Source organism: Pseudophryne corroboree, chromosome 5 (genome assembly GCF_028390025.1).
Source record: "Pseudophryne corroboree isolate aPseCor3 chromosome 5, aPseCor3.hap2, whole genome shotgun sequence".
Lineage (NCBI taxonomy): Eukaryota > Metazoa > Chordata > Amphibia > Anura > Myobatrachidae > Pseudophryne > Pseudophryne corroboree.
Window position 1 is genome coordinate 444,362,976 of NC_086448.1, and position 17,832 is coordinate 444,380,807.

At 44.0% G+C, this 17,832-nt stretch overlaps 1 long non-coding RNA gene across 1 annotated transcript in view; it reads left to right on the forward strand.

Moving 5' to 3' along the window:
• The first annotated feature begins 667 nt into the window (after nt 1-667).
• The window catches only part of LOC134927844 (uncharacterized), a 64,159-nt gene continuing 46,994 nt past the window's right edge, over nt 668-17,832 (forward strand). Inside the window, exons 1-2 of the long non-coding RNA XR_010177750.1 lie at nt 668-1,195; nt 8,502-8,610. This is a non-coding gene — a long non-coding RNA (uncharacterized LOC134927844). The remainder of the gene's footprint in view (nt 1,196-8,501; nt 8,611-17,832) is intronic.

Below are 17,832 nucleotides of genomic sequence, written 5' to 3' on the forward strand. Positions count from 1 at the left end.
CTTTTCAGTGTAATCTGGCAGGGGTTAAAATTCATCCATATAGCCCTGGGGGCTATATGTGATGTATTTTCGCCAGCCAAGGTGTTTTTATTGCTGCTCAGGGCGCCCCCCCCTAGCGCCCTGCACCCTCAGTGACCGAAGTGTGAAGTGTGCTGAGGAGCAATGGCGCACAGCTGCAGTGCTGTGCACTACCTTGGTGAAGACAGGATGTCTTCTGCCGCCGATTTTCCGGACCTCTTCTTGCTTCTGGCTCTGTAAGGGGGCCGGCGGCGCGGCTCTGGGACCGGACTCCATGGCTGGGCCTGTGTTCGATCCCTCTGGAGCTAATGGTGTCCAGTAGCCTAAGAAGCCCAATCCACTCTGCACGCAGGTGAGTTCGCTTCTTCTCCCCTTAGTCCCTCGATGCAGTGAGCCTGTTGCCAGCAGGTCTCACTGAAAATAAAAAAACCTAAAACTAAACTTTTCACTAAGTAGCTCAGGAGAGCCCCTAGTGTGCACCCTTCTCGTTCGGGCACAAAAATCTAACTGAGGCTTGGAGGAGGGTCATAGGGGGAGGAGCCAGTGCACACCAGGTAGTCCTAAAGCTTTACTTTTGTGCCCAGTCTCCTGCGGAGCCGCTATTCCCCATGGTCCTTACGGAGTTCCCAGCATCCACTAGGACGTCAGAGAAAAAGGAAATTGGGTTCAGATGATATTACACCATATATATTCTTTGTCTTTTCGTTATCTATATTCTGAGGATAACATCACAGAGAACACAAGATTGGGAGAAATACAGTGACCATAAAGATACATTTATGTGCAGATTTCAAATGTTGTAGCTGTAAGTTGGGTACGCCCATCCGTTTGATTTATATATCACGTGGTGACCCTATAGAAGGTGGCCCCATTGAGAAAGTGGTCACAGAGAGGAAAGTAAAAAGAAACCTTTATGGGAGGAACCTGCTTTACTTTATTGTGAGTACGGTACAACATTTTTTCGTTGGCATTTACACTATCCATAGAGATCCCTCACCCCTGAGAGAGAAATCTGGACTATACAATATAACACTATATATATTTTCTTTTGTTTCTCGTTACATATACTCTGAGGAAAACACCACGTGAATAATCATACCCAAGGAGGAAGAATTTCCCAAGATGAACATATAAATCTACTTACAGAGACTTGTGAACTTTACTATGGTTGATGATGGTAAAAAAAAGTGATTGTTCACACAGTTTAATATTGTTGTTTAAGGAGTGAGAGCATTTATAGGTTATGCCCAGAGGAATTTTTGTGGTACTTTCTTGATTTAGTTTGTTAGGTGACTCAAGTTGTGCATGAACAATATTTGCAGCTCCTTCAGTGTGCAGTCAAATCACCCCAGAATACAAAAATTGTTTGTAAATCTAGATAAATGCTATCCTCTATAGAAAGCTGGGGAAGGTTATCTGATGCTACATAAGCCTGTATAGCCGAGGGGTCACAGGAGAGATGAGTAGAATAAAGATATTTGTAGAAGGAGGTAAAAACTTCCGATATAGCAACAGTTTCGGTAGCTACCAAATCGTCCTCTCGTATCAGTTCTGAGACATTAGCTGACGGTCTGTTAGCACGGACCAAATGGCGATTAGGCTCCCAGCCCTATCTGCATGCATATACAGTCTATGGGACTGGAAAAGTAATTTCCAACTTATTTTATCCGAAAGGTGAGCACACCATGCTTCCTGTGCCGCTAACCACTGGATTTGGGTAGAGTCCAATTTATCTGTCAGGTATTTAAATTCAAGGAGCCTGCAGTCAGTTTCTAGTGTAGTCTCTACCTTCCTATAAGAAAGTTTAAGCTCCGCTATTCTCCATATGAAAGTTCCACGGAGAAAAGCCTTGAACGCATCCCACATGGTAGCCATAGAGGCACTACCAAAGTGTTTTCAATTCTGACCCTGCTCTAGTCTGACTAAACCAGGAAGCATGAAGTTTTCGCAGCTTTAAACCTTTGGGCCCGCATAGGTCGATTTGTAGATCTAGGGGGAATGATCAGAAACACCTCGCGACTTATACTCTATGTGTAGAACTTTAGGGATCAAAATAGGTGAAATAAATGGCAAGTCTATACAAGAAAAAGATCTATGCACTGATGAGAAACAGGAAAATTGGCTAACAGTAGGATGTTTATTCCTCCAAGCATCTATCCAGCCCAATTCCTTTATAAAATTAGAAAATCTAGCTATACCTTGGTCAAATAGACCTGGAGAGGCACACCATCTATCAATAGCTGGATCCATCATGGCATTGAAGTCTCCCAAGCAAAGTACCAGGGTGCCGGGGGTTCTAGCAATAAAGGCAACAGCACTCCTAAGAACATGAAAGTTAAATGGGGGAATGTATACCGCCAAAATGAACATAGAGGCCAAAGAAATAGTACATTCAAGAAATACAAAGCGACCATAAGGATCTGTTTGTAATGATTACAGTACAAATGGGACAGATTTATTTATTTATTAATATAGACACTCCCCGTGTGGATGAAGTATATGCTGAGTGGTAGGCCCAGCCCACCCACGGGTGTTTAAGAGATAGGGTTTGACTTCCAACTAGATGTGTTTCAGTTAAACAAGATATGTCAGGTCCATACTGTTTGAGCAACTTAAGAGACCATTTTAGGTGAAACGCGTTGGTGATGATACTGGGACCTTGAATCTCTGAGATCAGCCTGTAATCCACGAATTGGGAACTGTGGTCAATTTGGGACAATTTCCTGGAGAGCATTGGCAGGACCTTGCTTTGGTCCATTTTATACAGCACATTACCAGCATGGGAAAATCCAACCAGTAAGAGGATCTCCATTTTTTACAGGAGTGCTAACCTATTGGAGGACTCATTCAAGTGGAACTGGTAACTTTGGTACTAAGACCTCCCTAGGAATCGGGCCTTTTTTCAAATATTATTTCCAGCATTTCAAGAAGTAATTCAGCAAAAATAGCAGTGTTGCCCTTTGCCCTACTTCAAATCCGGTGTATTCAATTTTATCTGTTGCAACAGTAATTTTTATGCATGATATACATCTATGAATGAATGTCCAATTGGTATATTAAACTTTGATGTTTCTATTGAAATAGTTTTAGCACTGAATCCTTTCTACTCTATTGTTTTATCCTTGAGGGCTAACTAGCCCTTTATATTCAGCAGCTTGAAGATTCACAGCACCTGTCAACGCCAATTTCTACCTTGGTAGTTTCCTTTACACGTTTAACAGGAAGGTATTTGGCCCTGTCTTTTTGCACTTTGACAGCAAAGTCCGGGAACACAGATGTTCATGCCATTACGTACAAGAGGACCTTTAACACGGGCCAGTCGCAAGATTGCATCCCGGTTCCTATATACATCTTGGCAATGAAGGTTCGAGGGGGTGCTCCCGGAGGCAAAGGATGGGTCGGTATCCGGTGGGCACGTTCGACCGCAAAGTGTGGGGTGAAAGAATCGCGACCGTAGGTTTCAATCAACCATTTTTCTAAAAAGGTTTCTAGTGAGGTCCCTTCTTTCTCCGGAAGGCCCACAAAGCGTATGTTGTTTCTGAACAATCTTCCCTTCATGTCCAAGATTTTATTCTGTATGGTGGATATTTGCATAGTCAAGGAGGTAACAGTCACTTTAAGAAGATTGTGCGAGTCCTCCAGCGCGGATATACGGGTCTCCACTTCTCCCACCTGCTCTCTGACCCTCTGGACCTCATGACGTAAAAGAGACAGGTCAGATTGAACCTGACCAATTTTATCAGCCAATTTTCGTTTCACATGAAGAAATTGCCTTTAGTACTTGCTGCAAGGTGATCTTATGACGAGGTACAGAAGCAGTTGCATTCAATGCAGAGGGCTCTGAGGGATTACTATTATCAGGGGACATGGAAGAGGATGCTGAGGAGGGTGTTGCGGAGGTCCTAGCGAACTTCTCCAGCCGGGCAGCCATGGCCGCAGCACCTTTAACCATAGTAGTATAATATAGCAGCATCAAATAGGAGATATAAGGGAGAATAACACAGTACATAAGGAGTATAATATTGTAGCAAAGCTAATGCAAAGAGTCACAGACCAAGTTCCAGAAAAAGGACACAGCAAGCCAGTTCAAGTGCCTGTTAGTATGGTACAGTTCTGCAGACTGATGGCTCCAGCACCAGCGAGCCACGTGCTATGAACTTATGTAGATTACAACTACTGTCCAGTCAGGCGCTCCCCTGCCGCCACACCAGGACAGGAACTATCACTGTCTATAGGTAAGGTGGTGTGAGCCCCCACAGCCAGAGTACTTAACTGCCGCCTGTAGAGAGGAGCCACTGCCAGGGAGTGACTCCTCCCCCTTTCTTGGAAATCACTGAACAATCTTCAGGACACACTCAAGCCGCAGCCATCCCGTCCGGCTTTACCAGCAGCATCGGTGTACGGCTTTCCACGTGTTCGCTTGATCAGCTGCAGCCGCCGCACGGACACGGCAAGTGTCTCCAGCGCTCTCCATTCTGGTTCCTACCGGCGGACGGTGCACGTCCAGGTAGCTTGGAGGATACGTACTGTTACACCTGGGCAGAGAACACCACCTGATCTAGCAGCCGCACTATTTGCCGCTCACCATCACCCGCATATAACACCAGCAAGGTGTAAACAAGCAGGGGAAACGACAATCGTTACAGCCGGCTGAAAGACCCAGACATCCTACATACCTTCCAGCTTTCTCAATTATTGGGCCACTTTTGGACTTACCCGGGGACGCTCGGGTTCACCAGCCCTTGTGGAGAGGTATTTTACACAATATCCATGCTGATTACCAATTCATACATGCAGTTAATGTGATACATTCAGGATCCATCTGTAACAGCTGTGGCAACAGTGTGTCTTTAAGAGACTGCAACATTATATCATATACCTCTTTGAATTATATTGGTCAGTGATTTCTTAAGCATATCAGGATTTAGATAATCCACGGAATTTTTTAAAACTTTGTATTTGATATATATTATTAAAATTTTATGGTTTATTGAATTATCTATCATGAAAATAATATCTTTATATTATTATCAATAAATATATGTATTTTATATATATTTTTTTATTATTATTATTATTATTCATTCCTTGGCTGATATTGAATCCACGATATTTTGGCATGTGCTTCTCATGAGCGCTTCTATTTTCAAATTTATAAACTGCCAGGGAGTCCCTGCACAGAATCTCCAGCGGACCACATGAACGGGAGACCAGCGGGCCAAGCACCAAGGGGAAACACTGAGGGAGGAAAGAATGTCACCGCCAGGGCACCCAAACAGGTCCGCAGCCGTCCCGGAGTGTCTGCAGTCGGAGCCGCCCATAGAGAGGAGCCGCGGCCAGGGAGTCCCTTCACAGAAGCTCCGGTAGACCATGTGAGCAGGAAACCAGCAGGCCAAACACTAAGGGGAGGCTCTGGAGGAGAAAGGGAAGTCGCCGCTTGAGCATCCTAACAGGTCAGCAGCCGTCCCGGCAGTTTCTGCAGTCTGAGTCAATCCCGAAAGACGTGCAAAGGCAGAAGCTGAGGAGAAAATGGTGCAGTCAGTAGATAAAAGGGGCAAAACTTTTTTTAAGTATATAAATGAAAGGAGAAAATCAAATGGAGGAATAATAAGACTTAAGACAGAGAGTGAAAATTTGGTGGAGGGAGACAAGGCAATAGCAGATCACCTAAATAATTAATTATTTTTGCTCAGTATTTACTACAGAAGGAGAAGTGAAGGGGCCCCAGTTATGTTGCAAGAACATTCATAAAAATAAGGTAGATGAAAGTACATTTACAGAGGAGAAGGTCCTAACAGAACTTTCAAAACTAAAAGTGGATAAATCAATGGGGCCAGATGGGATACACCCAAGGATACTAAAAGAGCTAAAAGATGTGCTGGTGGCACCATTAACAGAATTATTTAACCAGTTATTAAATACAGGTGCCATTCCAGAGGACTGGAAAAGAGCAAATGTAGTTCCACTGTACAAAAGTGGAAGCAAGGAAGAAGCAAGTAACTACAGACCAGTAAGCCTTACATCAGTAGTAGGGAAAGTAATGGAAGAATGACTAAAAGAAAGAGTTGTGGAATATCTTAAATCAAACAACTTACAGGATCCAAAACAGCATGGATTTACTGGTGGGAGATCATGCCAAACAAATCTTATTGACTTTTTTGACTCTGTGATGAAAATAATAGATCACGGGGGAGCTGTAGATGTAGCATATCTAGACTTTAGTAAGGCATTTGACACTGTCCCACATCGCAGACTGCTAAATAAACTTGAAAGTGTGGGGGTGGATTATAAAATAGTTAAATGGATAAGAACCTGGTTGCAGGATAGGAAACAGACAGTTGTAGTAAATGGAGTGCAATCTATGGAGGGAAATGTTACCAGTGGAGTACCCCAGGGATCTGTTCTCTTTAATATCTTTGTTGGTGACATTGCAAATGGTATTGAAGGGTAAGTATGCCTTTTTGCAGATGATACAAAGATATGCAACAGGGTAGATACACCAGGAGGGGTAAAACAAATGATTGATGACCTAGCTAGGCTTGAAAAATGGTCAAGAACATGGCAACTACAGTTTAATGCTAAAAAATGCAAAATCATGCACTTGGGTCTCAAAAACCCAAAGGCTAAATATAGTATCAAGGGTACTATAATGGAAACTACCGAGGAGGAAAGGGATTTAGGAGTCACTATTTCAAGTGACTTAAAGGCAGGAAAGCAATGCAACAAAGCAATGAGAAAGGCAAGTCAGATGCTTGGTTGCATAGGGAGAGGAATCAGTAGCAGGAAAAGAGAAGTAATAATGCCACTGTATAGGTCATTGGTGTGGCCTCATCTGGAATACTGTGTCCAGTTCTGGAGACCATATCTCCAGAAGGATATAGAGTGTGTACAAAGAAGGGCAACTAAAATGGTGCATGGCCTACATCACAAAACTTACCTGGAAAGGCTAAAAGATCTTAACATGTGTAGTATGGAGGAGAGGAGGGAAAGGGGAGACATGATAGAAACTTTCAAATATAGCAAAGGTTTTAACAAAGTTCAGGAGGGAAACATTCTTCAAAGGAAGAGAAGTATTAGAACTGGAGGACATACACTGAAACTGGAGGGAGGCAGGTTCAGGGAAAAATTAAGGAAATATTATTTCACAGAAAGGGTAGTGGATAAGTGGAAAAGCCTCCCATCAGAGGTGGTAGAGGCTAAGACTGTAGAGCAATTTAAACATGCTTGGGATAGGCATATGAATATCCTTACAAAGAATGAACGTTCAAAAAGGATTGAGATTACCTAAAGGATAAAAAAAATGGGCAGACAAGATGGGCCAAGTGGTTCTTATCTGCCGTCAAATTCTATGTATATATGTGTGTGTATATATATATATATGTATGTATATATGTATGTATGTATGTATGTGTGTGTGTGTGTGACTGTCCTTGAGTGGCCCAGCCAGAGCGCAGACTTGAATCCAATTTGAACATCTCTGGAGATATCTTGGCTGTGTGCTTAGGGTTGTTGTCCTGCTGAAAGATGTACCGTCGCCCCAGTCTGAGGTCAAGAGTGCTCTGCAGCAGGTTTTTATCCAGGATGTCTCTGTATATTGCTGCATTTATCTTTCCCTCTATCCTGACTAGTCTCCCAGTTCCTGCTACTGAAAAACATCCCCACAGCATGATGCTGCCACCACCATGCTTCACTGTGGGGATGGTATTGGCATGGTGATGAGCGGTACCTGGTTTCCTTCAAATATGACGAGTTTATTCTTTGTCTCATCAGACCAGAGAATTTTGTTTCTCATGGTCTGAGAGTCCTTCAGGTGCATTTTGGCAAACTCCAGGTGGGCTGCCATGTGCTTTTTACTAAGGAGTGGCATCCGTCTGGCCACTGTACTATACAGGCCTGATTGGTGGATTGCTGCAGAGGTGGTTCTCCTTCTGAATGGTTCTCCTCTCTCCACAGAGGAATGCTGTAACTCTGACAGAGTGACCATCGAGTTCTTGGTCACCACCCTGACTAGGGCCCTTCTCCCCCATTCGCTCCATTTAGTCGACCGGCCAGCTCTTGAAAGAGTCCTGGTGATTCCAAACTTCTTCCATTTACGGATGATGGAGGCCACTGTGCTCATTGGGACCTTCAAAGAAGCAGATATTTTTCTGTACCCTTTCCCATATTTGTGCCTTGAGACAATGCTGTCTCGGAGGTCTACAGACAATTCTTTTGACTTGGTTTGTGCTCAGACATGCACTGTCAAGTGTCGGACCTTATATAGACAGGTGTGTGCCTTTCTAAATCATGTCCAATCAACTGAATTTACCACATGTTATTAAGCAATTAAGCTGTAGGAACATCTCTAGATGATCAGTGGAAACAGGATGCACCAGAGCTCAATTTTGAGCTTCATGGCAAAGGCTGTGAATACTTATGTACATGAGATTTCTTAGTTTTTTATTTTTAATAAAGCTGCAAAAATCGCAAACTTTTTTTTACAGGATAACATTGGGATATGAGGTAGCGACAGTGGATTGTCACCAACGGTCAAAGCTTTCAGCCTCCCAGCATGCAACAGGCCTGTCCCTATATCCCCGCCTCCTGGCTCAGGTAAATCAGTTTTTTGTTTGGTGAGGCAGGTGCCGGACCAAGGTCAATGGGCTGCTGGTTTTGAGCAGCCATAAGCTTTTTTTATTTTATTTTCATAGTCTTACTATGTTTTTTGAGTTATGTTTCTAAAAAGCGTCTCATATGTACCTTGGAAAGAGTCGCTCCAACAATTCCCCATCGGGTCGCGGCAACGCTAACCCACATGCACAGTGTTGTTTCAGAGTGCGTCTATGTAGGATGTACTAGCAAGTCCAGCAGATGTTTCCAGACTGTGGCCGGGGCCCGGGGAGAAGGTATGGCATCGGTTCCTCTTAGAAGGGGAAATGCAAGATACAGCCGCACTGATTCAGGATGGAGACTACTGAACAGTCGCTGACGCGGCTGCCACCTCGGGTACACCAGTGCTAGGCCTCAGGGATCATAGGCTCCAGGGGTAGTATGAGGCCGCAATCCCTAGGGTTGACGTCAGCAGTGGGGAAAAAAGAGAGAGACCCCTGGTGCGCTTAAATACTAGTAGCAGCCTTGGAAGAACAAATAGAACCTTTCACCGTGATTCTAAATAATGAACAATGTAATGTAAATGTGACTCCACGTGGCGCTACTTATATACCGTCAGAAAAAAAGGCTTCCACAGTACAATCACATGGAATTTCAGATCTCACAGATGATTGGTTTAGAACATTGCTAAAAAAACATACAGAACATAGTGTTAAAAATCAAATGATGTTTTTATTTGCTCGATCCCACTCACATAAGGATGTACATTTATTGCGTGTAGATAATCACAAGGTGGGAAAAGTAGCCTTTACTTCATAGAAGAGTCCTCCTCTATATAAAACTTGGAAGAGAAAATGATAATGATAGTGCAACACCGTCTTTTAACTAAGACACGTATTTAATAAAAAAATGCACTCACAAACATCAAGTAAAAGACAGCATAAAACACATCGAGGACATCCCCGTGGCATGGACTGCTAACGAGGAAACTTGCATGACGCTTCTGAGGAAGGACGCAAGTTCGAAAGCGCTTAAGCAGGGAGACTGGGTGGACGAGGACTTGTGGATTGGAACTGCCATTTCAAGTTGGTGGAGACGCCTGACTACTGGGACTTTGCGGTGACTATGCCCTAGAGTTTCCTCTTGTTAGCAGTCCATGCCACGGGGATGTCCTCAATGTGTTTTATGCTGTCTTTTACTTGATGTTTGTGAGTGCATTTTTTTTATTAAATACGTGTCTTAGTTAAAAGACGGTGTTGCACTATCATTATCATTTTCTCTTCCAAGTTTTATATGGAGGAGGACTCTTCTATGAAGTAAAGGCTACTTTTCCCACCTTGTGATTATCTACACGCAATAAATGTACATCCTTATGTGAGTGGGATCGAGCAAATAAAAACATCATTTGATTTTTAACAGAGTTGCACTATGTTCTGTATGTTTTTTGTTTTTTTAGCAATGTTCTAAACGAATCATCTGTGAGATCTGCAATTCCATGCGATTGTACTGTGGAAGCCTTTTTTTCTGACGGTATATAAGTAGCGCCACGTGGAGTCAGCAGTGGGGAGTAAGATGCTCAAGTGGTCGCCCCTCCCCCGGTTCATGAACAGTTTCCTCTGAGTTTCCCGCAATGAACTGAGTTCCTGCTTCTGCCTGAGATGCTGTGTATCTAAAAGGACCCAGTCACAGCATAGGCGGCTGTGTGACTGGTGCGTCGGTGTTCACTTGGGCATCTGTGTTCACTGGGCAATTGTGTACACTATTAGTGTCTGAATCCACACAGCGTATGCTGACATATTGATCGATCGTGGAAGCTGGGTGAAGGCTCCCTGTATCCCACTCTCCTGTGCCGGGTGATACAGCACTAAGTCTCTATCTACCTTTGAGTACGAATAGTTGGATAAGTGCCTTATGCATATGAGTCTAAACCATTACTGCTGTTTCTTTTGCTGTGCGACAGAATACGTTTAAACTCCTATATAAGATAATGCAGTAATATGTTTCTCCTACATACTTGAAATGTGTCTGTAGTTGATTATGTGCTCATATTGCTTATTATACTAATGTATAACCTGTGACTGATTGCTAGTGTGATTGCTGACTTTACTAATAATTCTGTCAGTTTTCTGTGTATTCCGATCCTAAATGTTGGTGCGAAGCAGGGAGGGATCAGATTATATGTCACTTTAACAAAATTTAAAGTGATTTCAGACACAATTTGTGGAGTAACGCTGTACAGGTGTGTGATTTATTTATCATGTCTAAGAGAGGCAAGGGTGAGGAGGATGGACTCTCCACAGCAGCACTAACACTCATTTCATGTTTGTCTTGCAAAGCTGGGTTAACCTCTCAGGATCTGGTTCAAAATGGATTATGTGCAAATTGTTTTAGCTTTCACCAAAGCCTCTTAAATAAGCCGAGGCAGGCACAGGTTCAACCCCCATGGGCTACTTTTGCACAGACATTATCCAGTATAGCTGAGCGGATAACGCCAGCTCCTATACCAGGGAGAGGTTACCCTATAACCGTTACATGCATGCAACATTCCACCTGGGGTTTATCACATCCAGCACAGGAATCGGCAGCCTCTCAGAAAAGCAGGCTCAAAGGCTGGTGGTAAATCACATAGACATGAAACTACATTTTCACAGTCTACACATTTTTCAGATGAGGACTCGTCGGAGGATGAGGACTCATCGCACTCCGGGTCTGCGTACAGAGACGAGGTGGAAGGCCTCACCTCAGTGAACATACCTGCGCTAATTAGTGCTATCTACCACAATTAGTGCTATTTACCACAAAGGGGAAATGGGAAGGGGGAGGTTAGTTGCACAAGAAAAGGTACTGAGAAGAAAACCCCTAATTTATATATATCAATTGTTCCTAGTTCCAAGGGGGTGCTACCACAGATCATATCATAGTACAGGATAAAGGAAAAAAAGGAGAGCGAAAACGATCTGTCTTCGGTGCACACAAATTTAAAATGAAACTTTTAATTGTTTCGTTTAAAACGAATAACACGTTATGTTACAGCGAATTTTGCTGATTAGCTAGTATGCCAAATATTTAAAAAAAAATTATTTGTGAATTCTATCAAAGAAATTTTTTTAAATACTATTACATTCCCGATAGAGAATCAACCGGAACTTAATCTGTCTAATGAAGATCAAGCGGCCATCTCTCTATTAGAAGAGCTACATAAAGAGGGGGAGGTGGGTCCACCAATATATCAATCTCAATCCCAAACAACAACAAAAAATAAATCAACCTTCCAAGATTTTTCAATATGCCCTCCTGTGAAAGTTTTTCTTGACCTTGTTTCCAAGGATTTAGACGAATTACAAGACTCGGGACTCTCAAACTGTTATGGTGATAACCTCACAAAGGAAGTAAGACAAGCCCTGAGAGAAATGGAACAATGGCAAGATGTGATCATCAAACACTCGGACAAGGGTGGGAACATGTACTCTGCCCCCGTGAGGAGTATTTAGAGGAACTATCCAGACAGTTACAAGATCAAAAATGTTACAGGCATTTAATATTCAATCCTACCAGTAATTACAAGAATATGTATGATAAAATCATACTGGATGCATATCGGAAGGGTACTATAACCGTTCAAGATAGGGAATTTTTCAAAGTTGAGAGCCCTAGAACTCCCACCCTATATCTGCTTCCTAAAGTGCACAAAAAACAACATAAACCTCCTGGCAGACCGATAGTATCAGGAATAGGTGGCTTAACAGAAAAATCCAGCATTTTCGTTGATCACCATCTCAGAAATCATGTAACTTTTATTCTGTCTTCTGGCACCGAAGACAGATCCTTTTCTCTCTCTTTTTTTCCTTTATCCTGTACTAATTAGTGCTATGAAAGCCATTCTCTCCTCAGAGGAGGCAGCAGAGCCTTTGTTAAAATCTAATGCACCTGTGTTTAAACGTCCCAAAACAGCTAGGACTGAGTTTCCTGGGAGTAGTGTATCATCTCCAATGCCCATGTGGTAAAAAGTACATAGGCAAGACAATCAGACCTTTAAAACAAAGGATCCTTGATCATGTAGGCTCCATTAGGAACGCAAGGAGAGATCAAGCGATATTTAAGACACAGCAGTAGCCAGGCACTTCCTGAGATACCATGAAGGTTCTCCAAACAAACTGAAAGCTTTCGCCATGGTTAAAGTTTCTTTGGGTATAAGAGGAGGAGACCTGGATGGTGAATTACTAAAAAAGGAGACCAGATGGATATTTCTCCTGGATACTATGACACCTAATGGTATCAATGAAAATAACAGCTATCAACCCTTTCTGTGAATAATAAAATACACAGTGGACTCTTGTTGAAATTATCATTTGTTTCTTCTACCCACCCTCTCTCTCCTTTTTGTGTGATGACAAAACTTACCTGAACAGGTAATAAATATCCTTGAGAAAAGGAAATCTATCAGGGAATGAAGATCTTGAAGATTATTTCTATTTATAATATGGAAGATGGAATCATTTTGGAGAAGCAAATAGACTAACCTATTGATGAGGATTATTGATTGGAATTTATACTTACCATGGAGAGAAGCAATTTATCTAACAAAATACTTATTTATACATGAAGAAGATGAACAGGAGACCCATCGGTACCTAAGACACTTGTATGAGTAACCAACATACTTACCAGTGTATTAAGAAGAATACCCAGGGGCTTTTTCCTCAAAATACTCCTATTCATGCACAGCAATAACACTTACATTAAGAAATATAATCAAAGCATATTAATAATTATACTCATAATCATTTATGAATAATACATATGACATCTATAACACGGATGAATATATACATTATACGTGCGATATTGCATATAAAATAATGGTGATATACACATGTCCCGCAGGATTTTTTATATATATATATATATATATATATATATATATATATATAGAAACAAAGCTGGCACTCCGGATACTATGCTGTATCTGCCCGGGTGCCTTCAATAATCTGTGTTGCAGCAGACAATGATTAAAGCTGACGAAAGTTTATGTATTAAACTGAAACGTTAACCTCTGCCAGGCGTTACTCCGCCGTTCATTTATTCTTCTTACACTGAAGACCAGTTGAGTGCCGCTTCTATTGGATTCCTATATATATATATATATATATATATATATATATAAAAAAGGGGAAGTAGGAGGATAGAACAGTATATACATATATATACATATAATTTTTGTAACATAGACATAGTGGCTGTGTATCTACTCCCATGCAGTACATTCTGATGTTCTCAATCTTTAATATGTGATATAATCATATCATTCATTTTTTAGGGCGATCTTTTTCTTATTGTCACAATTATCCATTCTTCTTTCCTCATGTCCTTTTTCTTTTTTTCTGTTAGTGCACAAATAGATGTTTTCCTTGCAGTGACACAGTAGCTTGTTTGCTTATCACCATCACTTTTTATACACTTTATCTGTAATGTTTTACATAATCAAGACATTATGGTATCAAGAGGATGATTCATATTTATTCACAATATTTCTCTGACGTCCTAGTGGATGCTGGGAACTCCGTAAGGACCATGGGGAATAGACGAGCTCCGCAGGAGACTGGGCACTCTAAAAGAAAGATTAGGTACTATCTGGTGTGCACTGGCTCCTCCCTCTATGCCCCTCCTCCAGACCTCAGTTAGAATCTGTGCCCGGCCAGAGCTGGGTGCTCCTAGTGGGCTCTCCTGAGCTGCTAGAAAGAAAGTATTTGTTAGGTTTTTTATTTTAAGTGAGATCTGCTGGCAACAGACTCACTGCTACGTGGGACTGAGGGGAGAGAAGCAAACCTACCTGCGTGCAGCTAGCTTGTGCTTCTTAGGCTACTGGACACCATTAGCTCCAGAGGGTTCGAACACAGGGCCTGACCTCGATCGTCCGTTCCCGGAGCCGCGCCGCCGTCCCCCTTGCAGAGCCAGAAGACAGAAGAGAAGCGATGAAATCGGCGGCAGAAGACTCCTGTCTTCATTAAGGTAGCGCACAGCACCGCAGCTGTGCGCCATTGCTCCCACAGCACACCACACACTCCGGTCACTGTAGGGTGCAGGGAGCTGGGGGGGGGGGGGGGGCGCCCTGGGCAGCAATTATTATACCTTTTGGCATAAAAATACACATAATACAGTCTGTGACTGTATATGTGTAAAACCCCTGCCATTTTTTAGTCAGAATCAGCGGGACAGAAGCCCGCCGCTGAGGGGGTGGGGCCTTCTTCCTCAGCACACCAGCGCCATTTTCCCTTCACAGCTCCGCTGGAAGCAGCTCCCCAGGCTCTCCCCTGCAGTATCCTGATACAAGAAGGGTAAAAAAGAGAGGGGGGCACATAAATTTAGGCGCAAATAAGATATATTAAGCAGCTATTGGGAAAAATCACTTATTATAGTGTAAATCCCTGTGTTATATAGCGCTGTGGTGTGTGCTGGCATACTCTCTCTCTGTCTCTCCAAAGGACTTTGTGGGGTCCTGTCCTCAGTCAGAGCATTCCCTGTGTGTGTGCGGTGTGTCGGTACGGCTGTGTCGACATGTTTGATGAGGAGGGTTACGTGGAGGCGGAGCAAGGGCAGATAAGTGTGATGTCGCCCCCAACGGGGCCGACACCTGATTGGATGAGTATGTGGAAGGTACTAACCGACAGTGTCAACTCCTTACATAAAAGGTTCGAGGACGCAGCAGCCTTGGGACAGCCGGGGTCTCAGCCCGTGCCTGCCCAGGCGACTCTGAAGCCGTCAGGGGCTCATAAACGCCCGCTAGCTCAGATGGTGGACACAGATGTCGACACGGAGTCTGACTGCAGTGTAGATGAGGATGATACAAATGTACAGTCTACAAAGGCCATCCGATGCATGATTACTGCAATGAAAGATGTATTGCACATTTCTGACGTTAACCCGGTTACCAAAAAGGGTATTATGTTTGGGGAGAAAAAGCAGCCAGTGACTTTTCCCCCATCTGATGAATTAAATGAATTGTGTGAAGAAGCGTGGAGTTCCCCTGATAAGAAACTAGTGATTTCTAAGAGGTTACTGATGGCGTACCCTTTCCCGCCAACGGACAGGTTACATTGGGAAACATCCCCTAGGGTGGACAAAGCGCTCACACGCTTATCTAAAAGGGTGGCACTGCTGTCTCAGGATACGGCCGCCCTAAAGGAGCCTGCGGATAGAAAGCAGGAAGCTATCCTAAAGTCTGTGCATACACACTCTGGTACTCTACTGAGACCTGCTATTGCTTCAGCCTGTGTAGTGCTGCAGCAGCATGGACTGATACCCTGTCAGACAACATTGATTCCCTCGACAGGGATACTATTTTGCTAACCATAGAACATATAAAAGATGTCGTATTGTATATGCGGGATGCACAGAGGGACATTTGCCTGCTGGCATCTAGAATTAATGCAATGTCCATTTCTGCCAGGAGAGTATTATGGACTCGGCAGTGGACAGGGGATGCTGATTCTAAAAAAACACATGGAGGTTTTGCCTTGTAAGGCAGCTGGGAAGTCGACTTTTTTACCTCAGGTTCCCTCACAGCCTAAGAAAGCACCGTATTATCAAATGCAGTCCTTTCGGCCTCAGAAAGGCAAGCGGGTCAGAGGCGCATCCTTTCTGGCCAGAGGCAAGGGTAGAGGAAAGAAGCTGCACCAGGCAGCCAGTTCCCAGGAACAAAAATCCTCCCCTGCTTCCTCTAAGTCCACTGCATGACGTTGGGGCTCCACAGGCGGAGCCAGGTGCGGTGGGGGCGCGTCTCCGAAACTTTAGCGACCAGTGGGTTCGTTCACAGGTGGATCTCTGGGCTGTACAAATTGTATCTCAGGGATACAAGCTGGAGTTCGAGGCGACTCCCCCTCGCCGTTACCTCAAATCAGCCTTGCCAGCTGCTCCCAGGGAAAGGGAGGTAGTTCTGGCGGCAATTCACAAGCTGTACCTCCAGCAGGTGATAATCAAGGTCCCCCTCCTTCAACAGGGAAGGGGTTACTATTCCACAATGTTTGTGGTACTGAAACCGGACGGTTCGGTGAGACCCATTCTGAATTTAAAATCCTTGAACACTTATATAAAGAAGTTCAAGTTCAAAATGGATCGCTCAGGGCGGTTATTGCAAGCCTGGAAGTGGGGGATTTTATGGTGTCGCTGGACATCAAGGATGCTTACCTGCATGTCCCCATTTACCCACCTCACCAGGAGTGCCTCAGGTTCGTGGTACAGGACTGTCATTACCAATTCCAGACGTTGCCGTTTGGTCTTTCCACGGCACCGAGAATATTTACCAAGGTAATGGCCGAAATGATGATACTCCTTCGGAAGAAGGGAGTTATAATTATCCTGTACTTGGACGATCTCCTCATAAAGGCGAGGTCCAGAGAGCAGTTGTTGATCAGCGTAGCACTCTCTCAGGAAGTGTTGCAACAGCACGGCTGGATTCTGAATATCCCAAAGTTGCAGCTGATTCCTGCGACACGTCTGCTTTTCCTGGGCATGATTCTGGACATGGAACAGAAGAAGGTGTTTCTCCCGGTGGAGAAGGCCCAGGAATTGTCATCTCTGGTCAGGGACCTCCTGAAACCAAAACAGGTGTCGGTGCATCACTGCACGCGAGTCCTGGGAAAGATGGTGGCTTCTTACGAAGCAATTCCCTTCGGCAGGTTCCATGCAAGGATCTTTCAGTGGGATCTGTTGGACAAATGGTCCGGATCGCATCTTCAGATGCATCGGTTGATCACCCTGTCCCCAAGGGCCAGGGTGTCTCTGCTGTGGTGGCTGCAGAGTGCTCATCTTCTCGAGGGCCGCAGGTTCGGCATACAGGACTGGGTCCTGGTGACCACGGATGCAAGCCTCCGAGGATGGGGGGCAGTCACTCAGGGAAGAAACTTCCAGGGACAGTGGTCAAGTCTGGAGACTTCACTACACATAAATATACTGGAACTAAGGGCCATTTACAACGCCCTGAGTCAAGCAGAGCCCCTGCTTCAAAACCAACCAGTACTGATTCAGTCAGACAACATCACGGCGGTCGCCCATGTAAACCGCCAGGGCGGCACAAGAAGCAGGATGGCAATGGCAGAAGCCACAAGGATTCTTCGATGGGCGGAGAATTACGTGCTAGCACTGTCAGCAGTGTTCATTCCGGGAGTGGACAACTGGGAAGCAGACTTCCTCAGCAGGCACGACCTCCACCCGGGAGAGTGGGGACTT